Source organism: Lissotriton vulgaris, chromosome 11, assembly GCF_964263255.1.
Source record: "Lissotriton vulgaris chromosome 11, aLisVul1.2, whole genome shotgun sequence".
Taxonomy (NCBI): Eukaryota; Metazoa; Chordata; class Amphibia; order Caudata; family Salamandridae; genus Lissotriton; species Lissotriton vulgaris.
In genome coordinates this window covers 27,752,932-27,772,421 of record NC_141699.1, presented here as the reverse complement: position 1 = coordinate 27,772,421, position 19,490 = coordinate 27,752,932, and the positions used below count along the sequence as shown (strand labels likewise).

Below are 19,490 nucleotides of genomic sequence, written 5' to 3'. Positions count from 1 at the left end.
TGCTCCCGTAGGAAATCCGTAGCTATTTTGAACGCTTTGCGTTTTTGCAGGGTAATGGCCGACAAGTCCTGGAAAAGAGCCACTGGGTGACCACGAAAGCGCAGGGATTGCTGCCTCCGTGCTTCTCGAAGAATTCGCTCCTTCAGGGGATAGTCTGGCAGGCAGGCCAAGATGTCGGGAGGTGGCGCCGAAGCTCGGCGTGGCAGGCCCACTCTGTGTGCTCTGTCTATGCGAACAGGGAAGTCTCCAGGCTCACCCAGTATCTCTCTGAACAAGTCTCTTAAGTACGCTGCAATGTCTCCTTCTTTCGATGGGACGCCCCGGACCAGGATGTTTTTGCGTCTGGATCTATTCTCCAGATCTTCAGCGTGGGCCTGGAGGTCTAGCTGCTGGTCCTTAAGCCTGAGCACTTCCTGCTGTAGCTGCACAATCTCCTCGTCTCAGGAGTGCCCAGCCTCCTCCACCGAAGCCACTCGCTCACCCAGGGAGTCCACCTCCCTTCGCACCTCCCGGACCTCTCCGGCCACCTCCTGCTTCAGCGTTTGGAAATCTTCTCGATGGGAACTGAACAGTGACTCCAGGAAGGATCTAGTGACTGAAGGTTCCCCTCCCTCTGCACCTCTGGAAGTGTTCGAGAGGCTTGGGACAGACTGAGTCCCATCTGATCTGGGGGCACCCCTGCCCAGCAATTCCGGCAGAGTGCGTTCTCCTTTCTTGCTCCTTCTGTTCCCGGCCATCACGTGAGCGGGGGGGCTCGGCAAGTGGCGCAGTGTCTAGGAGGGGTCGCGTGTCCTGTCTTAGCGACTGCAGACGAATCACTTCGCGGCCTCTGCGCACCAAGTCACTCAAATGGGTAGTGCCACTGAGTCACCCCTCCGCCTTGTAGATCTCCCAGGCCCCCAAGAGCGCTGGCCTGGGGGAAGCAAGCACGGACCACTTGCTGGTCACTACAGCGATGTCCTGAGGCCCGTATGATGGTTGGCGGAAAGCGATTCGGGTCCCAGGGGCGGGTCAAGTCACCAGCGCGCTGAGCGGTCACTGGGGCACTCCCCTTGTGGTGTTGGTGTACCCTGCGCCAGGCCAGGGGCGCCCCCCCCCCCTCCAGCGGCAATACCCCTCGAGGGGCTCGGGTCCCCAAATACAGCAACCGGAATCTCAGCCGGCTCACGCCCCTGTCCACGGGCCCCTCAGAGGCACCATGAACCCCGATCCACGGGGGGGCGATGGAGGCCCACTCCCCCCGGCGGCCGAAGCAGCTCTCTCCGGTTCCGCTATGGCAGGCCCACGGATTCTTTACCGCACCGCGGCGGAACAGCGAGAGCCCCCGCACACCCGGGGCCGTGCGTCTGTTGAGCGTAGGGAGGCCGTGTGATCAGAGGCCTACATCCGGTTGCAGCCCAGGACTCGAGGTGTTCCCAGGCCGATCCACCACCGCAGCTCCTGGATCCCCAGCCAGCGTAGGCTCCGGTGCAGCCCTGAGCAATGTCCGACAGCCGCACCCGGCTAGTCCGTGTTATGCGGAGATATTCTGGTCGGCCGTCCGCTCACCACCTCCTTCCGCACCAGTCCCCGGGCAAGCGGGGAGACCGTGCGATTGCAGGTCCGCCGGCAGGCCTGGTCCCCAGCTGGGCTCGGCGACTCCACGTTGAACTCTCCGTCGCGGAGCCAGTCCCGGGTCTCAGGAGCGTTGAGCGCCCCCCCCGGGGTTCAGTGGGGCTGGGCAGGGCTCGCCTGTCGCTTCCAGGCGATCCGTGCGTCTCTACGTCCGCTCCTTACCAGCTCCGTCGTGCACGGCCTCGGCCTCCTCAACCCTCGGTCGGCTCTCCTCTCTGGCCCCCTCCGGAGCCTCGTAGCTGCATCTGCCAGGTTCCCCAATGCTCCAAGCCAATCCGCAGTGTGCCCCTTGCTACCGGCGCAGATCCCCCTGCATTTGGGGGGGGGAGGATCAGCGTATTTCAATGGTCCGAGGGCCCTGGAGTTCGAGGCATGTGGGCTGCTAAATTCATATCTAGTGCATAGATCGCCGCCTAGTGTTGGGTCCGGATGATTGCACCTTGTTGTCCTGCAAGAGTCTTTAAAGTATCACGAGATAGGTGGCTCCTCCCCTGGACTACAGTGCGCATGGGCATCGACTCCATCCCCAGATTGTTTTTTTCCGCCATTGGGTTCGGATGTGATTTCGACGTCTCCTGTTCGGAATCGATAAAACAACTTCTTTAAGGCCAAAAGGCTTTCATTACTTCATCGGTATTGTTCGCGTTCGGTCTCGAGTATACTCCGGCTCGTCGAGTCGGATATCGGAGGAGTCGGGTGACTCTTCGGTCATCGAGGCCCTGTCGATGCAGCAAGACCCTGACTATTCTACGATGGAACGGAGTCCGTTCAAGTACTGCCCCGTGTGTGGTTCGAAGTACCCACACATCGACGTGCACCCTGTGTGCAACAAGTGCCTATCGCCGGACCACGACGAGGCCAACTGTATGGCCTGTTCAAGATTTCGATCGAAGAAGACGATCAAGCTTCGGCGCGTGGCGCGCCTCGAGGCCCAGCGATCGGCCCCGGCACCAGTGGACATCTTCGACAGCCCCGACGCAGGCGAGCAAGAACTTCACCTGCAGATTTCACCTCCATCGGCGGAGGTCGAGGCCGACTACAGAGAGGACCAAGACCTCGAGGAAGACGTCGAGGAGGTAGGGGACGACGAAGAACCTTTTGGGGCCGTGGAAGATAGCTCGGAGGATGAGCTATGCCCCGTACAAACTATTACAAAGGCTCAGGTCACGGGATCTTCACAAGGCCTTACCCACGACCCTACACCTCGCTCCTCGGCCCCGCCTCCTGGCCCGGCTACAGACACCTCTACGGAGCCGCCATTGCCTAAATCTAAACCGAAAGTGAAACCTTCGGGATCGACCAAATCAAAGATGGCCGATGTAGGAGAGTAGGGTCTGCAATCCTATGATCACCCAGATTTTTTGCTTTTGTTTCACTGGTTTACGACTCTCTCTGGCTGTGGGCCTGCCAATCAGACCCACAGCCTAGCTGTTCTCTCACTAAATTGACATGTGTACCTTAGGTGCATTATCCAATTGGTACTGGGCCACCTTATCAGACCCTGTAACTCAAGGCATAGGTGTACCCAGGGCCTACCAGGGGCTGAAGCATGTATTATGCCACCCCTGGATGGCCATCTAAATCTGACACAACTGGCTGCACGACAGCTGGGGCAGGGTGGTGTAATCACCCTTTGCTTTATATATAGTATACCTATATTTAACCCTAAAAAATGGACACACAGATTCCTATCAGTCACTCCTATGGCAGGCCTTGACAATCCTGAAGGCACACGCCTGCTAAACTGCACCGACTAGGTCTCAGAGACAACGATCGATGTCTTAGAAGTGGCAGGCCTGGAGCTGACTTCATACACCTAGCATGGAAATGCCGGGCAGTGGCCACGTACTGGGTAGAAGTGTTAGAGGCTATATCGGCAATGATCGGAATATCCACGGACCCTTGCCCAAAAATAGCCTTACTCGGACACAACAACCCGGCATTAACAACACACCGAAAATTCTTTGCGCTAGGCCTCCTATTGGCTAAGAGACAAGTGGCGTGCAGATGGGGTAGGGGGAGAGCGCCTAAATTCAAGGACTGGCCTAGTACTATGTCTGCGTGGCAGGAGCAACTCCACAACTACGCTGACCTTTTACCGCATAAGTCACGCCCCAAAGACCTATGGGGTCCCCTCACTACATATCTGCTCCAGGCACAAGATAGCGACGAATCTGAAGAGGAGGACAGTGGAGAGATGCGTAGCAATAACCAGACCACCGCCCCTCTCCCAGAGCTCCCACCCCCGAACAGCGGGGCAATATAACTCCAACACACACCCCCTAACCTCTTCCCCCGGCCAGGAAATGCGCGCCCCAGGCCTCACGTGTATAAGCATATGACACATCGCCCGGAACACCCTTGAATACAAACCAGTAGCTACACAGGAGGAGCAGACTGCGAGGCTGTTGCCCCCCCCCCCCCCCTTATGTGCACTTTGTTTGGGTGTATTGTATCTTGTTTTACTACAACTTTCCTCACACTAGGAAACACTCACTACATCACATCCAGGACATAGCACAACATCAGATTCTTTGAATGGCATCAAAAAGTTATACCTTCGCTGATAATGAGACGTTTACGAGGTAAGTGATTGTAATATTGAGAATGCCCGGCAATATAAACTGCTGCAGGACAACACACTGGCAATCCACACTGCAAGCTCCACCACGCCGCATACCCCGTGTGGTGGCCTCATTAGGGGAAGGAAAAGTGAATAATATGTTATCAAAGAAAGCACTATATTGAAGCCTTAAAAAAAAAAAGATCTTTTTAATTGAGCAAGCTAAAGCTGTATTTTTGAAACGTTTTAATGCTTGGCGCTTATTTGCATGCTGAACAATTTTCTTGAAAGACTGTGACTGCTCTGACTCATTTTGAGTACATCCTAAAGAGTTTTCTTAAGGACTACAACTCGTTTTAAATTGTATTGACTCTGATTCGTCAAGCGCATATTATTTCAACTTCTTAACAAGCTTGTAATTAAATAATGCCACTTATTTAAGAGCCTACGCGAAGCCCTCGTATCCTTAAAAGTAAACGTTGTGAAGGGATGATGAGCGCAGCCTAATTGAAAATAAACATTGGCGCGCGTTGGAGCGTGAAGGGAGCCTAGCGTGAGAAGCCTAATTGAATGTAAACATCAGCACGTGTTCAAGCATGAAGGGACGCGTTCAAGCGTGACGGTCCCTGATTAAAAGTAAACATCACCGCGTGAGCCTGGCTGCTGAAGTGCGCGACCAAGCAGGAAGAGAAATCAAATGTGTAAATGTTAGCGTGTGACTTCTGAAGTGTCTGTTTTAACATTTTGCAGATTAAGCGTCAAGAAAAGGAAATACAACGTGGCATATTTAGAAGAAAAGCGCACGATTTTTGAAGAGAAGATTTATGAGAGAATCTAAAGAGTAGAAAGTACTTACAATAAAGCCGTCTTCTGTTGGAAGTTCCTGGTAGCTAAAATAAAGAAAGGACTTCACTAGCTTATTCAGTGAAATAAACAACAGACTCTATCCACAGACCTGCATCTATCCACAGAGCTGCATCTCATATTGCATTCCATATGCATTAATTATTTTAGATTATTATTTCAAACTATTATATTAATTAATTATTTTAATTAATTATTTTAGATTATTTTAATTAATTGTGTAAGTCTATTATTTTCGCTTGTTATTTTTAAATTTAATTTGCAGGTATGTCTGATGAATCGATGTCTGCGCCTCCTAAATTTTTGGCAGTCCCTGGTGAACCTTCCATACCATGGAAACGTTGGAAGAACATATTTTTAACTTATCTATTAGCCATTGGAGGGGACAAATATGGTCCTGTTCGGAGACAAGCCATACTTTTGCATCACCTCGGTGTGGAGGGTAGAAGAATTTATGATGACTTGCCAGAAATATCATTAGGCACTGGAGATGGTCAAGCAGTGAATATATATATGAAATGTCTCTACAAATGTTAGAAAAACACTTCACTCCAAAAGTAAATATTGTTTTCGAGAGACATAAATTCTTTTGCAGAGTACAAAGGTTTGGTGAGAGCATTATGTCCTATGTGGCGGATTTGCGTGGTCTTGCTGTTACATGTGATTTTCAAGGTTTATGTGATTCTTTAATAAGAGATCAAATTGTTAGATGTACAAGTAACAAAAGGCTAAGAGAAAAATTATTATCTAAAGATCTTACTTTAGAACAAGCTATTAGAATTGCTAGAAGTATGGAAAGTACTGACATGTGGGTCAAAGAAATTGATAAAGGTAAAACTGTTTCTGGAAATCCGCTTGTGGTGCCAAGCAAGGAAAATGCAGTAGAAGTCAAAGAAGTAAAGAATGAATTGTATAAGAAACCTCAAATAAGAAGCAATGAAAGTGGATTGACCAAGACAAATGATAAAAGACCCATAATTTGTTATAGGTGTGGATGTCCCGGTCACGTAAGTTCAAGCTTTGCATGTGGAGCGAGGAATGCAACATGCAGAAAATGTGGCAAGAGGGGTCATCTGGCAAAGGCTTGTAGATCGAAGGGATACACTAAAAACGCTTGCATTAAGGAAATAGAGAATGGCGAAGAACAAAAGGAAGAGTTGTTTCTTTCTGTTGAAGCTGTGGAAGGTCCTTCACAAGTTATTGGGTCAGTGGAACACTTTGACTCTGATGTATCAAAAATTGGTGAGGCTTGCACGAATTTAAAACGAGAAAGTACAAATAAGTTAGAGAAACCGCACTGTGAGATTTCTCTGGGAAAAGGAACTGTAAGTCTTTTGGCTGACTCTGGTAGCCTTTTTACTTTAATTTCAAAAGAGACTTTCATAGAAAAATTAAATGGAGAAATGAAAGATTTGTTACCTGCGGATATGAGAGCTGTAGGGTACAGCGGATCAAAAATAAATATTCTTGGAATGCAATGGATGGACATTGTTTTCAAAAAGAATGGGGTCCATGGAAGAGTATATATTACCAAGGAAGGATCTAATTTGCTCGGATGGCGTCATCAGAAAGACTTAAATATTGTACTCAATCCAAATGCTGTGGAACCTGTAATGATTATTGAACAAGATGTAGATAATGTATCTTCTGGTGGGGAGTTGGAGAATGAATGGGGTAAAAACCTAATGGAAAAGCATTCTCAGATATTCTCTGATAAATTGGGTATGTTGAAAGGATTTTCACATCGTATAATTTTAAAAAATAATGCTAAGCCAATAGTTCATAAGGTTAGAACAATACCACACATGATGAGAGAACCACTTAGCAAGGAGTTAGATAAACTATTGGAGGCTAAAGTTATAGGACCAATTGAATCATCAGAATGGTTGTCCCCAATTGTTGTTGCACCAAAGGAAGGGAACAAAATTCGTTTATGTATTGATTTGAGGCATTTGAATCGTAATATTTGGGTAGATAGACAACCTTTACCGAATATTGGAGAAATGTTGAGTAGAATGGGTGGAGGTTGTGTTTTTAGTGTGCTTGACATGTCTTCCGCTTATCATCAAGTGAATTTACACCCTGATTCACGACCTTTAACATCTTTCGTGACTCCTTTGGGGGCATTTAGGTACTGTAGGATGCCGTTTGGGTTGGCGTCAGCCTCAGCCTAATTTCAACGCGTTATGCAGAATATTTTTAAGGGAATGGACAGAGTGTTGTGTTTTCAAGACGACATTATGATTGTAGGAAGGTCATTTGAAGAACATGATCAGTTGATGAATGAGGTGTTGCGCAGAGTTTTGGAGCATGGTTTGACAATAAAAAAAGAGAAGTGTCAGTTACGGCTAAGTCAGGTTAATTATTTAGGTCATCAAATATCAGCAGATGGTATAAGACCAAAAGGTAGTATTGTGAAAGCTGTCAGGGATGTTCCATCTCCCACTAATAAGGAACAGTTAAAATCATTTTTAGGTCTCGCAGAATATTGTGCTAAATTTGTGCCTAAATTTGCTGACTTAGTGGAACCAATGAGAGTTCTTTTAAAAAAAAGGAGTGTTATTTGAATGGAGTGTTGGATGTCAGGACGCATTTGTTAAGGTAAAGGAATATATTTCAAAGGCTCCGTCATTAGGACATTTTGACTTTAAGAAGAAGTCCATATTAGTCACAGATGCGAGCAATGTTGGATTGGGGGCGGTATTGATACAGGTGTCAGATGGTAATGAGACCATCATTGGATTTGCTTCACGTAGATTGCAGGGAGCAGAAAGATCGTATTCTACCATAGAGAAGGAAGCATTGGCATGTTGTTGGGGGGTAACACATTTTAGGTATTATTTGTGGGGGTTGCCATTTGTGGTAAAGACAGATCATAAACCTTTAGTTCATGTTTTTAAAGGAGGGCGAGGTTTGCATGGAAGTGTGACTCCCCGTATATCTAGGTGGTTACTATCGGTCTTAGATTACAATTTTGTGGTGGAATATGTGCGAGGAAGTAGGAATGTCATTACAGATTGTCTTTCTAGGATGCCAGTAGATGATGATATTTGTGTAGAAATTTTAGAAGACTATGTGGTGAATGTTGACAGTGAATTCGCTGTTAGTCAAGAGGAGTGGAGAGAAGCCTTGGAGTTTTATATGGAATACAACAAGATAAAAGAATTGATTATGAATTCTTGGAATGGATCTAGTAAAGAGATTGTACATAAGCAATTTATATCTGTTAAGGATGAACTTAGTTTGCAAGGTGACAAAATTTTAAGAAGAAATAGGATAGTTCCACCAATTTTGTTGAGGTCAAAGTTGTTGAGAATTGTTCATGAGGGACACCTAGGTAGGAGTCTGACTAAACGTAGATTGAGAGAATTTTATTGGTGGCCAGAAATGGACAAGAATGTGGAGGATCTTGTGCGTGATTGTCATGCTTGTAGCAATAGTGATAAAGTGAAGATTACAAGGGAACCTCCGTTGAGGTGTGTGGAATTGCCCATGAAACCTTGGGAGAAATTAGCCTTGGATGTTTTGGGTCCAATTGACAAATTGGGTTGCAATAATCGGTTTTTGCTAGTGTTAGTGGATTATCATAGCAAGTGGTTTACTTGCAAATCTATGGGGCAAATTTGCACTTCGAATGTGATTGCATTCTTGAAAGAAGTTTTCTTAGAAGAAGGGGTACCCAAAACTCTCATAACTGACAATGGTGTTCAGTTAGTTTCTTCATGTATGACTAGTTTTCTTCTAAGTTTGGGCATTAGTCATGAGAGAGTGGCTTTGTTCCGTCCGCAGGCAAATGGACTTGTAGAGAGGGTCAATAGAATGATAATGGATTCCATACAGCTTTCTTTGGCTAATGGTTTATCTTGGAAGGATGAGTTGCGAAGAATGATGTGGGGTCACAGAATTACATCACATTCAGTTACTGGAGTTTCTCCTTTTGTGGCTTTGAAGGGAAGAGAACCAGGTACTAAGGAGTCTCCAATGTGGTTGAAGGAAAAAAATCAAGTTTGGGTTGATAGGGAGAAGATGAGATCGAGAGCTATTGATTGTCAGTGGCGCAACAAGATGGAATTTGATAGTAGGAGACATGTTAAGGACTTAATTTTCAAAGAAGGTGATTGGGTTGTTGTGAGGAAGTTTGGTTTTGTAAGAAAGGGGGAAAGTAAGTTTTCTCAGCCACATAAAGTTGTTTCAGTTAAAGGCTCTGTGGTTGAATTAGACGATGGGAAAAAATGGAGTTTTTGTAGTTTGTGTAAAGTGTCTCATTTGTAAATATGTTTTGATGCAATGCAAATTGTGAGTGCGATTTATCTTGATGCAATGCAAATTGTGAACGTGATTTATTTGGAAAACACTTCATTGATATGTATTGTACTTTGCAATGTGTTACATTTCCTAATGTTTTCTTGTTTTCTTTCTTTTTGATTCCATAGGGGGGAAGATATGTGGTAATGGTTAGAATTAGATGATGCGGTCATGATGCAATGGAATTGCATCAATGTGAATGTTCCAATTTAAACCAGTATTTGTGGGTTTGCTGATGGTTGCTGTTCTTGACTTGTACTAAATAAAAGTCATCTTAATTCAACTTTTGAGTGGATTACTACATAGCCCTAATAGCTGTTCCATGATAACGCATACCGTATACTCTTAAGTGCATTATAATCCTCGCGGTTAAATGCTATCTTTGGTATTGCTTTATCAAAACATGTCGAGTAAGGTGTCATACGAATTGGAATACTAACCCCTCGCCAATTCTGGAGATGGGGTTAGCATTCCACCCTTCTAGAGGGACACGACATGTATGTAACTGTGAACCCCGGTTAAAGTTAACTGAAGCCTCAGCTCCACAAAATGGATGCTGCCACCACAGACACGAGTCTGACCTCCTGCTGCTGGGAGTCCTTCCAGCGAGGAGAGCTTGGACAAAGGGTTTCCTGTCAGGGGCGGTGCTAGCACCATCCCAGACAGGGTTTTGTGTATCCTGGGTAGGCAGGGCTTTACAGGAAGGTGACTGCAAGTGGCACCCCGGTGCTCACTACGCATCTGCTGGCTAGAACCAGTTCCAGCGGCACACCAGCCCCTGGCCTGGGGAAAGTCCGGCATGGGAGAGGGGTGTAACCACCCCCTTCCTGGTCCCACCCCATGGGCAGGACCTAGTCGCGTACCCACCCCTTTCTTTAGGATAAAGGCAGGAGCGGGGACCCTTCCAAATTAGATCATCTTTGAATCAAGAAACTACTTTCTACGAAAAGAACTCTCGACTTCTTCTCAAGATTTCTCCCTTGTGACTAAGGAGTAGTCACCCTGCATCCGCAGGCACCATCTAAGAACTCTGCGGTTTGCTGCACGTCCTTCCTCAGGACTCTGACCGACCAGCACGACGAGACCCGGCTTCCCTGGCACCTCTGACCTCTACCTACCTCTACAGCTAAGCTGAGAACCGTAGGTGCGACGAGACCTCGAGGGACCAACCATCATCAGAACTGCACGACTTTGATCCAGCACGACCGCCGAGGGATCCTCTGGTGAGTGCTTTGGGGTCTGAGAAGCCCCGACCCTGAGCAGCTCCAGCACCGAAGTCCAGCCTCCCAGCATCTCCATGATCTGCGTGGGGCCCTTCTGCTTTTTGCTGCTCACCGCGTTGTTTGGCTACTAGCCCGCTGGCTTGTGGCCTTCTTAACGACGCCCGACGACATCACTGCTGCTGGTCTGGTTGCTCCAGACTGGCCCTTGCTTCCTTCCAAAAGAGGAGCACCCCGGAACCCTCCTGGTCCACACCAGACGCCATTTTAGGTCCACCGCGTGGGCTTGAATTTGCCAAGACTTGTTGCCCCAATCCTGGGTCCAGCGACGTCGACAGCATCATCCATCGTGGGACAGCTCGCACCTCCATCCTGGTCGCCGACAACGCCTCGATCTGCAGAGCACAGCGTCGCCCACTCACCTGGTCGAGGTGACTACCATCCTGTGCCCTCCTGGTGCCACCTGACTACTGGCTAGTAGTCACGAACTTGGTCCCCTCTGCTTTCAGGTGTCATCCATCTTCGATCCAGGCTTGGATCACTCGAACAATCTTCACTGGTCGCCTGCCAGCAACTTCTTTTCTTCAGGCTCCTGGTTCGTCTACGAGGATTCCCGACGTCTTTTGAGACCTATGCAGCTGCAGCCCCTGGGCTAGGTAACTTCGGCATTTCGGTGCCCCAGCATAGCCTCACTATCCAAGGGTCAGGATCCACTGTCGTTTTCGATCTACCTAGTCGGGTTCGCCCGAGAACACTAACTTTGTGAATTCTAGCTACCATAGACTTTGTCCCGCATCCCGCGTGAGAGTGCACACTCTGCACCCGAGTCCCCTAGGTCTCCTACTAGTAATCTGAAGGTTCAGTAACGTAGTCCAAGCGATTCCAAAGCCTATTAGTCCAGTACTTACCTGCTAGTAATTTCGCATTCCACTTCCATAGTATATGGTTTGTCGTGCCCCTCAGGCACTTGTGTAAATTGTGCAACTTGAAATATTTTCGTAAGAGTTTTGTTGTGTGCTTAGTACCCTGTCCTCATAAAGAGTACAGGGCTGTTGTGATCTAAATAAATACACTGTTTATTTTCATAACACTTGTGTGGTGTCCTTTCACTTGGTGTTCAAGGGGTATATGTGATGGTATAACAGCTGGCTTAACACGCCCTCTAGAGTTTAGCCCGAAGACTGCTCGTATCCACGCTACTAGGATAGCTGGTCTATAAGGTTGACTTACAACCAATCACCATAAGGGTTGTTTGGACTGATGCAAAGTGCTCACTAGAATAGTGAACACTATATATCAGGCCAACTTCTCACAGCTGACACACCGCCGAAACCGAAGACGCCATTGACGTCGTCGTCGGAGCCCTCGAAGCCGAAGAAGGCTGACGAACAGGCTAAAGTGCCTAAGGTGGTCAAAGAGCCAAGCTCGAAAGCAGTCGTCCAGCACTCGAGTAAGGTGGTCGAGTCGAAGTCGGCCGTCGAGCCGTCTACTGTCAAGCCTACTGCATCTACAGGCAAACAGGCCGTCGAGGCAAAATCGGCAAAGGACACCGAGCCAAAGTCTGGAGCCACAACGCCAAAGGGAAAGTCTGTCGATCCGAAGCCATCGGCGTCGACGAATGGGGCCGTGGATGGTGGCGGACGCGCAGTTGTCGAGAGTACGTCTGCGCCTTCAGCAAGGGACGTGGATTCATCAACGCTCCAGTCTTCCCCCGGGGGTGGATCAAGGTCTTCGGTCGGGTCGACGAGACCGTCCGCTTCTTTTACCAAGCAAGTGGCAGACTCCCTCAAACGGATTCGGGAGAAAGAGTTGATGTCGGTGCCAAAGACACCCTCGGTACCTACTCCGGGAGCGCCACCAAAGACGACCTCCATGCCTCTCCTCTTTACTCTGCCACCCAAGGTGGTGCCAAAGGCCTTTGCACCTCAGTCGGTGCCTAAGGACTCAGAAGGGGTGAGGCAAACTCAACTGAGTGGAAGTTTGAGTCGACAACCCTTATTACAAGAGCAGTCGGAACAGTATATCGACGCTGACACGGGAAAATTAACGCTCTACAAAAGGAAGATTACATCACAGCCTTTGGAGTCGTTTGTAATCCCTCTGAAAAAGAAAAGGCCAGCGCCAGAGATGCCAGAACTTGTTGAGAAGGTTCCTCCGCATCCTGAAAGGAGCCCATCGACTTCACCCACTTGCTCAGATGGAGATCAGGGTGAACAGGACGAGGAGTATACTTTTCCCGAAAACACAGACCCTGATGAGTCTCAGGTGATCAGGGGGACCAACAAGCTGTCCATGACCCACAAGCTTTTGGCGCAAAGACTTCTCCAACCGAAGATTCTGCGGCATTCAATGCCTTAATTGAAAGGGCGGCTGCAAACCATAAGGTGGAAATGCATGCTGACCCTGTGGACGTTGACTTTTTATTTGACACTTTCTCTGCTGCCGAGAAAACTGTAAAAACACTTCCAATGCTTAAGGGTGTTCTTAAGCATGCCACTGACATTTTCAAGGAAACTACGAGGGCGCGGGTTGTCAACCCTAGAATAGAGAAAAAATACAGACCGGCACCTGGGGACCCAACGTATATACGGGGCCAGTTGCCTCTGGACTCTTTGGTGGTCTCTAATGCCCGCAAAAGGGCGAACTCACAGACGACGGGTGAAGCTCCTCCCCCAGACAGAGTCTAAAGTGCTGGAGGCATCGGGGAAAAGGGTGGCAGCGCAGGCAGCCAACATCTGGCGCATATCCAACACACAAGCTCTGTTGGCCAGATACGACAGGGCACACTATGACACCTTAGAGCAGCTTTTACAACACCTTCCAGACGAGTTTAAAGAAGGAGCTGAGATGCTTATCCAGGAAGGCAAGCTCATCTCCAACTCTGCAATTAGATGTGCGCTCGAAGTTGCGGATACGGCAGCAAGAGCGATAAACACTAGTGTAATGTTACGGCGTCAAGCATGGCTACGCATATCAGGGTTCAAGCCAGAGATAGACTACTATCCTCAACCAGCCCGTTAATCCAGACAGACTATTTGGCCCTGAGGTGGACGCCACCCTCAAAGATTAAAAAAGATACTGAAACGGCCAAATCCATGGGTGCACTTCAGTCTCAGCAATTCAGAGGGAGCACTTTTCGTCGCTCAGGCACTCGGGGTGTTACCAGAGGACACTTGGCACAACAGGCGCAGTTCAGTAAAAGTGGGGCGCAATCCTCGTACCCCAAACAGGGTAGAGGAGGTTACAGAGGAAACAACGCCAAGGGCAGGGGCAGAGGCAACAACAGTTCCCGTTCTTCTGCTGCCAACAAACAGTGACTTCCTGTCACTGCCCCCCGACCATCCAACACCTGTCGGGGGGAGACTCCAACAGTTCCTGCCAGTCTGGAAGTCCATCACCACAGACAGGTGGGTAAGGAAACTTATCCAGTTTGGCTATTGTTTGGAGTCAACGTCCACTCCACCCAACATACCCCCAAGACAACGTCCTATGTCGGCAGAGCGCTTGCACTTATTGCAGCAAGAGGTTCTTGTGATGCTGCAAAAAGGCGCAATAGAGCTCGTGCCACTGGAGGAACAAGGCACAGGGGTTTACTCCCTGTACTTCTTAATCCCAAAGAAGGACGGCTCACTCAGACCAATTCTGGACCTACGCCCCCTCAACCGGTATATACTTTCAGAACACTTCCACATGTTAACTCTGCAGCAGGTTCTTCCACTGTTAAACCAGGGAGACTTCCTTGCAACCTTGGACCTCAAGGATGCTTATTTTCACGTACCACTCCATCCATCCCACAGAAAATAACTCCGGTTCACCATTCTAAACAGGCATTACCAGTTCAGGGTCCTACCCTTCGGAGTGACCACTGCTCCCAGAGTGTTCACAAAGTGTCTGGCGACGGTAGCGGCGCACCTCAGGAGACAGAACATAAATGTCTACCCTTACCTGGACGACTGGCTCGTTCAAGCCAAGTCGGCACAGCAGTGCGCCGCAGACATGACCCGCACCATTCACCTTCTTCACAGTCTGGGGTTTTCGCTAAACTATCCAAAGTCGCACCTTCAGCCAGCCCACGTGCGGCAGTACTTGGGCGCGACAATAAATACTTTGGCTGCTACCGCTCAGCCAAGCCCAGCGAGGATCAACAACATCCAGTCGCTGATACAGAGGTTTGGACCGCAACACTCCCTCCCTGCGAGAGTGTTTATGCCGTTGATAGGCATGATAGCCTCCTGCTTCTTCATAGTCCCACACGCGAGGTTGCATATGCATCCGCTCCAGGAATGCTTGGCACACCAATGGACTCAGGCTCAAGGGCAGTTGAAATACCTAGTGTTGGTAACTGGTCGGACATACAACTCTCTGCATTGGTGGACTCCACACAACCTTTGCAAGGGCTGACCGTTCCAGGAGCCTGTGCCACAAATTATCCTGACGACGGACGCATCTCTCCAGGGTTGGGGAGCGCATGTCCTCCACTACACTGTGCAGGGCCTATGGTCGACACAGCAGAAAAAGATGCACATCAACTACTTAGAACTGATGGCAATCTTCATGGCACTGAAGTCCTTCAAAGTACATCGATGCAACAAGGTCGTGTTGATCCGGACGGACAACATGACGGCAATGTACTATATCCAAAAGCAGGGGGGCACACACTCTCCACAGTTGTCTCATCTGGCTCAGGGCATGTGGAAGTGGGCCATTCAGAGGAACATTTTCCTCATGGCAGAACACCTCCCGGGCGTGGACAATCAGATGGCGGATCTGCTCAGCAGGTACAGCCACCAAATGCACGAGTGGGAGTTACATCCATCAGTACTCCACCCGTACTTCCAGCAGTGGGGTCATCCAGAGATAGACCTATTTGCCACAAAGGAGAACGCAAAATGCCCAAGCTTCGCCGCCAGGTTCTCACACCCACAGTCGCAGGGCAATGCGATATGGATGAACTGGTCAGGCAAGTTTGCGTACGCTTTTCCCCCAGCACCTCTCATACCGCTGGTGGCACGAAAACTGCTGCAACACTGGATGACTCATCCTGGTTGCTCCGACGTGGGCACGCCAGCCATGGTACACCACGTTTCTGGAACTCTCCGTGGTACCGCATCAAAGGCTGCGCCTCACACCCAGGCTCTTGACGCAGAACCATGGCGACATTCAGCACCCAGATCCGCAACAGCTGAACCTGGCGATCTGGCTCCTGAGGTCTTAGAGTTTGGCTACTTTGATTTGCCCCCGGAATGCATGGACATCATCCGGGAGGCAAGAAAGCCCACTACCAGAGCTTGCTATGCAGCAAAATGGAAGCGGTTTGTCATTTACTGTACAGAACATCATATCAACCCGCTTGATGCATCCATTCCTAAGATCATCTGCTATTTGTTACATCTTTACAAATGTAATCTGGCGTATGCTTCCATTCGGATACACTTATCCGCCATAGCGGCTTATCTCCAAAACAGACAGCACCTCTCGGTTTTCAGGGTGCCTGCCATCAAAGCATTCCTGGAGGGGCTGAAACGAGTCATCCCCCCCCCCCCCAGGACCCCACCGGCTCCTGTGTGGAACCTCAATGTGGTCCTCACCAGATTGATGGGACCACCGTTTGAGCCTCTACACTCCTGTGAGATTCAGTTCTTGACATGGAAAGTGGCTTTTCTCATTGCCATCACGTCTCTACGACGTGTTAGTGAGCTACAAGCACTCACGGTACAAGAGCCATTTATTCAAATTCATCCTAACAGGGTAGTGCTGCGCACTAACCCTAAGTTTCTTCCTAAGGTGGTGTCGCAGTTTCATGTCAATCAAACCATTGAACTACCCACATTCTTTCAGAACCCTGAGACAGTAGCAGAAAGAATGCTCCACATGCTTGATGTCAAACGAGCATTACTATACTACATTGACAGGACCAAAAGCTTTAGGAAGACACAACAGCTATTTGTTGCCTTCTCAGCCCAGCACAAAGGCAACCCCATTTCCAAGGCGGGAATAGCCAGGTGGATCGTTAAGTGTATTCAAATTTGCTAACACAAAGCTAAGCGGACTTTAACGGTCCCCCCCCCCAGGGCCCACTCCACACGCAAGTTAGGGGCCTCCATGGCTTTCCTAGGTAATATTCCTTTGGAGGATATTTGTAGAGCAGCCACATGGATTACACCACATACGTTTACTAAACATTATTGTGTAGATGTGCATTCCAAACAGCAGGCAGCTGTAGGTCAGGCTGTTCTTAAAACTCTTTTTCAGACTTCTGCAGCTGGCACGGACGGCCGCCGTTAATGGAGGGACTGCTATGTATTCTATGCACTAGATATGAATTTAGCAGCCCACTTGCCTCGAACTGAATATGCTACTTACCAGTATGCATCTGTTCTTGGCATGTAGGGCTGCTAACATTCATATCGCCCGCCCTCCTCCCCGGCGCCCGTAGCGGCTGCAGATTATTTCTTCCATTCAATCATTAGCATGGACATCATTTACACTATTTCACTCCATCTCTGACACAATGGCTAAAAACAATCTGGGGATGGAGTCGATGCCCATGCGCACTGTAGTCCAGGGGAGGAGCCACCTATCTCGTGATACTTCGAAGACTCTTCCAGGACAACAAGGTGCAATCATCCGGACCCAACACTAGGTGGCGATCTATGCACTAGATATGAATGTTAGCAGCCCTACATGCCAAGAACAGATGCATACTGGTAAGTAGCATATTCATTACTGGAGCTCACGGAAGGCACGTCCTCTCAGCCTGCCATCTTGGCCACGCCCCTTCAATCCCTCACTTTTTGAGGTAAATACTATGTGGCCAACGTGCTTGGGCCCTTTGCCCACCCCTAAGCCAGAGATAGAGCTTAGGTTACTGGCTTGACTCTGACCTCCGCTTCAAAACCCAAGCCAGGAAGATTGTTTCGTCTTGCCTTGGCATGCTAAGAATGCTTCGCAAAGTGCTCCCTCTGCTACCATTTTAAGCAAGAAAGCGTATGATCCAGGAGCTTATTTTGTCTCCCCAGGACTACAGAAACGCCCTTTATTTGTGGTGCCCCATGTTCAGTCCTGGCAAAAATTCAATCTGTGCAGAATTGTGCCGCAACTATCCTTCTGGGGATCCTGAGGCGGCATTCGGTTAAATCATCCTTGATGTCTCTCCATTGGCTCCCAGTCCAGGAGAGAGTCTTTGTTAAGGCTTTGTGTATTACCCACAAGTCGATCAGTGGGAAAGGGCCAGCCCTATAGAGCTAATAAACGGCTGCGCTCAGACGAGCTCCACCTGGCTGCGGTTCCCAGGATTAAGATGGCCAAAAGTGATGGTAGGCTCTTCTCTTATAATGCCGCCAAACTCTGAAATTCCTTCCCTCTTCAGATACAAAAGGAACCCAGTCAAGGTATATATAAAATATATATGTATTTATTACTAACACAACCCCTCTGCACTCTTTATGAGGTCAGAGTTCGATATACAGCACAAGTGACTCAATAAGGATACTATAAGTTGCACAAATACTATTCTGCCCTAGGGGCCTCACGAACCATATACTAAGTAAGTGGTATAAGAACCACTTCAGGATAGGTGAAAAGGCCTAGGGAATCGCTGGGAATACACTGAACAACCACAGGTTAGGAAGTAGGAGTCTCACAGGATACGTGTGCAGTGTCAAAACACAAACATGAGGTTCGAGGCATGTGGGCTGCTGAATTCATATCTGTGCATAGATCGCCGCCTAGTGTTGGGTCCGGATGATTGCACATTGTTGTCCTGGAAGAGTCTTCGAAGTATCACGAGATAGGTGGCTCCTCCCCTGGACTACAGTGCGCATGGGCATCGCCTCCATCCCCAGATTGTTTTTTTCCGCCATTGGGTTCGGATGTGTTTCGGTTCCCTCTGTCGGAATCGATAGTTGTTAAACTTTTCTAACTCGAGACCAAAAGGTCTTTAGGCTGGGTGTCGGTATCGTTTCGTTCGGGGTTTTGTCTGTTTCTCAGCTCCGAACTCTTGCTACCCATCCGCGTGCTCTCGGCGCGGACGGGCCTACTCGACGCTCCAGACATGGAACGAACTCCGTTCAAAAGGTGCCCGGTGTGCACCTCCAAGTATTCACACCTCGATGTGCACCCTGTGTGCAACAAATGTTTGTCGCCGGACCATGATGAGGCCAGGTGTATGGCCTGCTCGAAGTTCCGGTGTAAGAAGACTCTAAAGATTCGTCGGGCCGCTAGACTCCAGGCCCAGTTATCGGCACCCCCGGCGCCCCCGCCGGACAACATCTTCGAGGAATTTGTTGAAGACGACGATGTCCTACAGGTTTCGGACTCTAGCCCCGCGTCCGAGGGGGATGCCTACGACGCGGGTGACGAGGACTTTGACGAAGCCGGCGACGAGGTAGGGGACGACGATGGGGCCATTGCCACCGTGGGGGATAGCTCGGAGGAAGAGCATCCCCAAACTGACTCAGGGGTCAACCCCCTTCATGCGGCCCAGGTCGAGGGATCGCCTTCGGGCCTTACCCAAGACCTCGTTACTAGTCCAGCAGCCCCGCCGCCGGGCTCGGTCACGGACATTTCTGATGCGCCACTCCCGTTAACGAAAACGAAAGTGAAGCCATTGGGATCCGCACCTCCGGTTTCGAAACCGAAAGTGAAAGCTGCACTGGTGCAGAAGGCTCTGGAGGCATCCAATTCCAAGAAATTCAAGATGGCCGACTTGAAGAGCCGCGCCAAGATGGCCGGCCCGAGGGCCTCGGGGTCGACGGCGAAGTCGACCGACGCGGCCGCGTCGGCGCCGAAGATGGTCGAGGTCGATGACCCGAAGAAAGCTTCGAAGAAGCGTCATGGCGAATCCACAGCTCTGGCTTCGTCGGCTCCGGCCGTCGGGGACAAGGAACATGCCGTGTCGGCTCCGAAGACGGTGCCTCTCGCCG

At 49.2% G+C, this 19,490-nt stretch overlaps 1 protein-coding gene across 1 annotated transcript in view; it reads left to right on the top strand.

The window, feature by feature from the left end:
• Window positions 1-19,490, top strand: part of PIWIL1 (piwi like RNA-mediated gene silencing 1) — a 1,696,151-nt gene that overhangs the window by 1,146,814 nt on the left and 529,847 nt on the right. The window lies entirely within an intron of this gene.